The sequence below is a fragment of the Phoca vitulina genome, unplaced genomic scaffold, assembly GCF_004348235.1.
Source record: "Phoca vitulina isolate PV1807 unplaced genomic scaffold, GSC_HSeal_1.0 scaffold1, whole genome shotgun sequence".
NCBI classification, from domain to species: domain Eukaryota; kingdom Metazoa; phylum Chordata; class Mammalia; order Carnivora; family Phocidae; genus Phoca; species Phoca vitulina.
The window spans coordinates 24798063-24804062 of record NW_022589704.1 but is presented as its reverse complement, the minus strand read 5'-3'; the positions used below and the strand labels follow the sequence as shown (position 1 = coordinate 24804062).

The window sequence follows — 6000 nt, the reverse complement described above, 5'->3', positions numbered from 1 at the left end:
TTCAATTAGCCAACAAACCTTTCCTTTTCAAAGTAGAACTAGCTAATACTTTTGTACAGCTGCACAATACTAAAATGTATAAGTATACTTTCATTTATTTAACCACTTAAATAATGGGATGAGATTTTGGTTGTTTCCAAACCTTCACTATAACCCAACATGTCTCATACATACGTTTTTGCCCAGTGTATAAATTTTTCTATGGCATAAGTTCCTACAAGTGAAATAACTGAGTAAAATGGTGTGTCATTTATAAAATACAGATATTGATACCCTGCCTTCCAAAATGATGTATCAATTACAACTCTAGGTATACATGAGCAGGTGTCAAAATCTTTGCTGATTCTCCAAAAAAGTCATTCAATTAAGACTTTAAAATCCCATCAAATGAATTAAATAGAATGCCATCTTTTGTCAAAAAATAAAATTTTCATTTTGCTAGTTATATTTGTTTACAGTAATAAATAAAGACTAAACAGTGTATTTTGATATCAGCTTCTAGTTTCTGTTTTACTCAGCCAATAAGAACGTCTTCAAAATCTGAAATTATTGAGATCCACCTTTATTTTTCAGTTTTGTGTCCAACTTTACTCTTCTCCTGCTCTGCCTACTCTTTTTTTTTTTTTTTTAAGATTTTTTTTTTAATTTATTTGGCAGAGAGAGACACAGCAAGAGAGGGAACACAAGCAGGGGGAGTGGAAGAGGAAGAAGCAGGCTTCCCTGTGAGCAGGGAGCCCAATGTGGGACTCAATCCCAGGACCCTGGGACCATGACTTGAGCCAAAGGCAGACACTTAACGACTGAGCCACCCAGGCGCCCTACCCTATCTACTCTTGACCAATGCCTACACTTCTTACTTCCAGAGGTTTGGTAATTTTTAAACTAAGTCTTAATATCTGTTTATGTAATTGCTTAAAACTGTCTTCATATAATACATTTTATTTTTTTTTATTTTAAATTTTTTAAAAGATTTATTGATTTATTTTAGAGAGGGGGGTGGATGGAACAGAGGGAGAGGGAAAGAAAGATAATCTCAAGCAGATTCCCCACGGAGCACGGAGTTTAAGGTGGGGCTCCATCTCATAACACTGAGATCATGACCTGAGCTAAAATCAAGAGTCTGATGCTCAACTGACTGAGCCACCCAGGCGCTCCCACATAATACATTTTAAACGGCAAAGGTAACATTTCTTCTAACAAACCAGGTAAAATTTTGGATTTGACCATGTATCATTTCTATATCTCTACTCTTAACACATTCTACCCATATAATCTCTTCAGGGACCGGTGCCCCTCTCCACACTAGAGTGATGCCTTAGGGCAGGTACATCCTTTCCTTTTATGACTAAAAATTTGACCTTGTACTACCTGGTACTTGTATGTCCTGCTATAGAGTAGCATAGAAAATCCTCTTCAGCATGTTAACCACTCTCTATTCTATACATGAGACATTTGTTTTTTACTTGAAGTCAAAGAAGTTGAGCTATTTCCCTCTGATCACAGAATTATGTAACATATTACATTACATGAAAATACAAATCACTTATTTTACTGCAAAAAATATTTTCACTAACCCATAATGTGTCAAATTACCAAAATAATGTTTACACAGATAATCTTCCAAGATCACATAATATATGCACTATATTTCCAATGAAACACCCACTCTTTAAGTTATACCATGCACTGTCATGCTTAAAATACATATGCAAACGCAAAATAAATAAAATGCATTTAATGTAAGAAGCATGCAGGTCACATCTTTTCCAAAGCAGACATATCTGTATTTCTTTGGTTGTTGGTTATTAATATTTCATTAATTTTCAAGCTACTGCAAATTCCCCTTGAGATATCATTAATAAAATACCATCCAAATCAGCAAGATTATAGTCAAAGTAGCCAAACTACAGAACCCATTTAATTGCCTAGAAATTTTAAGAGTGCTGAGCACTTGCTTTAATTTAAAGAACTAAATAATCTGATGCTTTGATGATTACAAAGGGTCTTTAAGCTTTCTCTGTTTTGTTGGTAATTTTAATTATTTCTCATACTTTTCCAACTTAGATGCATTCCTTTAGTTGCCCTTTCAGAATAATAATGAGCAAATTTTGAAAAAAAAAACAAATGAGTACATGAATACTTTTGAAATAAACTTAAGAATGAAAAAAATATATAAGCACTTAACATTCACTGCATCAGCCTTTCTCCTCTCACTTTCCCCAGTGACACATAAAATTTTTGATCAAGGAATATAGTCAACAAATTAACAGCATTAAATTTTGCCAAAATATTAAAATTTCCTGAACTGCTCATGCCCTCTACCCACTCTAAGAACACCAATTTGGCTGATTCTAAGTAATTCCTTGCATACATGAGTAGACATTTTGGATTTAGGTGTTAAAGCAATTCTTAAATTGTCTCTAACCCTATCTCACATATGGCCATGCTCCTGATCACACAGTCATTTAAAGAATGGCAAGGCAGAGAAGGAAAATGAAGCACATTTTAACCATTTTTTTTCATATGTGTATGCATACTGGAGCCCTGCTCACTTGGATATTCTACCAGATTACATAGAGAAATTAAATTTAATTATTTTTAATTCATAAATATTTTTCCCTTATCAACATGCTGTTTTTCTGGATAAATCCTAAAGTTACCATGCTCAGCAAAAGAAACCAGTCACATAAGTGTGCATATTGAGATTACATTTATATGAAGATCAAGAAGAGGAAAAATGTGTCTGTGTTGATAGAATTTAAATAGTGGATACTACACAGGCAGGTATTGACTGGAAAAAGGCTTGAGGGAACTTTCTGGAGGTGACAGAAGCATATATATATATATATATATATATATATATATATATACACACACATATATATATACATATACACACACACACACACACACATATATATATATACAAAGCTTTACACTTAAGATTGGTATACTTTCTTCTATGAAATTTATAATTCATTTTTAAATTTAAAACTCAATTTTAAAATTTAGAACTCAATTTTTTAAAAGATTTTATTTATTTATTTGAGAGAGAGCACAAGCAAGGGAGGGGGGAGAGGGAGAGGGAGATGCAGTCTCCCCGCTGAGCAGGGAACCTGATGCAGGACTCGATCCCAGGACCCTGAGATCATGACCTGAGCCAAAGGCAGATGCTTAACCAACTGAGCCACCCAGGCACTCCTAGAACTCAGTTTTTAAAAAATGTTATAATGCCAGGAACAAATACTAAAAAAAGTTCAAGTGAAAGAAAATTTCATTGAACTTTTGTATCCATTTCCTTCTTTCTGTTTCTACTGTTCAAGTTCCATTTATTCCACACCTTAATCATTGAAAAACCTACTGAGGCGAAGGCTCATAATTTGTTCTCCCTGATTTTTACATTTGTTAACCTCTATTTACTAATGGCATGATGGCTGGAGCTCAAGCAGCCATATTGGACTGGCAGAATTTATGTGCTGAGGATGAAGGAGTAACTAGAGAGAACTGTAGGGTCATAATGCTCACAGAACCATATCAGCTCTAAAATAACTACCTCCAGATTTCTTTTACTTAAGAGAAATACAGTTTTATCTTATTTGAGCCACAGTTCATTATTTATGGGCTTTTTTTTGTCACTGGCAGCTGAGCCTAATACAAATTATTACATTTTATATATACACTTTTCTTCTATCAATTCTTTCTCACTATAATTCAACATTCAAGCATATCATTGAAGTTTTTCTAAGAATATCAGACCACATTCCCTCCTCCATTAGAATTGCTTCTTCTCATTCCAGGGATATTGCTATTATTCCAGGCATAATAATATTGCTGTTATTAAGCAATCATGTTACAAAAGAGAATGCAAAACCTGATTCCGCATTTCTAAATGAAATGCCAATTTGTATAGGAAATGAAAACCTGAAGATATCTGCTAAAAAAATAAATAGTCCTTAGTTTGGCATTATGAAATAATGGATAATATTTGTATTTGTACTGTATTTTTCTGAATTTATTAAATTTATTACAATAAGAATACATCATTGCAGTAGTTTAAATGAATGACTTTTTCAAAAACAAAACTAAAACCCTCTGTGGTTTCATAAAATTCAAACTTTTCTTCAAATTTAAACCTAAAGACAGATACACTGGTGACAGTAACAAATAAACTTTGCTACTTCCATTCTAACCATTCCTCATTATTCTGGAGGCTTTAACCAATGAACTAAGGAATGGAAAAAGAAATTATAACATAAAACTTGGAAAGATAGATAATTCTATCAGTTGCGAGTAATATGTTGATATCACAGAAAACATCGAAAATATAACTATTGAAAATATACCACTGAAAAACTAGTAAAATGTAATTGCTTTCACATGGTGATAGAATTCACAAAACATATGCAGAAATCAAAAGTTCTTATATCAGATCAAAAATTAGTTTCAAAAATTCCATGAATAATAAATGTGGAGATTTACAGTTTTGAGGAAGAATATCAAGTTAGCAGAGAAAAAGGAAATCAGCTAATGAACGGTGTTGAGAAAATTATTTATTTTGTAAGTATGTATCCTTGCATCATTAAAAACAACACAAGATAAATTAACATTTAAATAATAAAAACAAAAACAGTATTAAAAGAAAGTAGAGGAAAATAATTCTGTAACTTTTGAATTGGAACAGCATTATTTTACCAAATAATAAGAAGAAAACTAACATTCATTAAGTGCTTAATTATAATAGTCACGCCCCTAAGTGACTTTGCACCTGTTGATTTATGTGTGCCCCCTGAACCTCTCTGAGAAAGGATATATGATATATGAGAGGTACAGACCTAAGGCACAGACAGATGGAGTCATGGTGAATTCTAGGGCTGATATCTTAACCCAAGCTATGTGGTCCAAGATTCTGTACTCTTAGCTATATTTTTTTACCCTCAGTTGCTACATATGGAATGATTGACAGAAATGACTACGTAACACATAACACATTTCTCTATGGAAAAAGATACCATACAAAAGTTCAATTCCACCAAGAAAAATTTTTATTTTGAGCATATATGATAGCAGATCAATAATCTTAAGGAGCTTTCATAATTCAGTAAGTAAAAAGATAAATACCCTATAGAAGAAGCAAAAGACATAAATAAGCAGTTCTTAATGAATGATAACCAAATACAATGTTTAACTTCACTGACTATCAAATACTTACAAAAATTAAGCATGTTGAGATATGCTATTTTTCATCTACTAAATTGGTGTTGAAATGGTTGTTATTGCCATTTTGGCCAGGGTGTGGCAACACAGGCACTCTGATGTACTGTATTAGAAGGACAGATTTATAAAACTTTTTGAAGGGCAATATACAATATGTACCTGTTGAAAATGTGTATAAGTTCTTTGCGGTGAGACTGCCCTTTTAAGATTTTGGCCTAATTTGGGCGCCTGGGTGGCTCAGTTGGTTGGGCGACTGCTTTCGGCTCAGGTCATGATCCTGGAGTCCCTGGATTGAGTCCCGCATCGGGCTCCCTGCTCAGCAGAGAGTCTGCTTCTCCCTCTTACCCTCCCCGCTCTCATGTGCTCTCTCTCTCATTCTCTCTCTCTCAAATAAATAAATAAAATCTTTAAAAAAAAAAAAAAAAAGATTTTGGCCTAATTTAATAAAAGGAAAAATGTAGTTGACAACTGAACTTGACAGTAGTCATATTTGTAGAAGTGAAAAATTAGAAATTAGCTAAGTGTACATCTATTAGGGATTGTTTAATTAAAATATAGCACATTTCCACAATGGTATGTCATTCAATCATATAAAAGGAGAACATATAAATTTATCATACTAATATGTTAGGATGTCCATGGTATACTAATAAGCAAAAAAAAAAAAATTGTCACATAGTACTGTGGATTAAATGGCTATATTTATGTTAATATATATATATTTATATGTTTGCTTTTTATTTTTTTATTTTTTTAAAGGTTTTATTTATTTATTTGAGAGAGAGA

General features: G+C 32.7%; 1 protein-coding gene across 5 annotated transcripts in view; it reads right to left on the bottom strand.

Moving 5' to 3' along the window:
* The window catches only part of ERBB4 (erb-b2 receptor tyrosine kinase 4), a 1092681-nt gene that overhangs the window by 441270 nt on the left and 645411 nt on the right, over positions 1-6000 (bottom strand). The gene's annotated exons all lie outside the window — the stretch shown is intronic.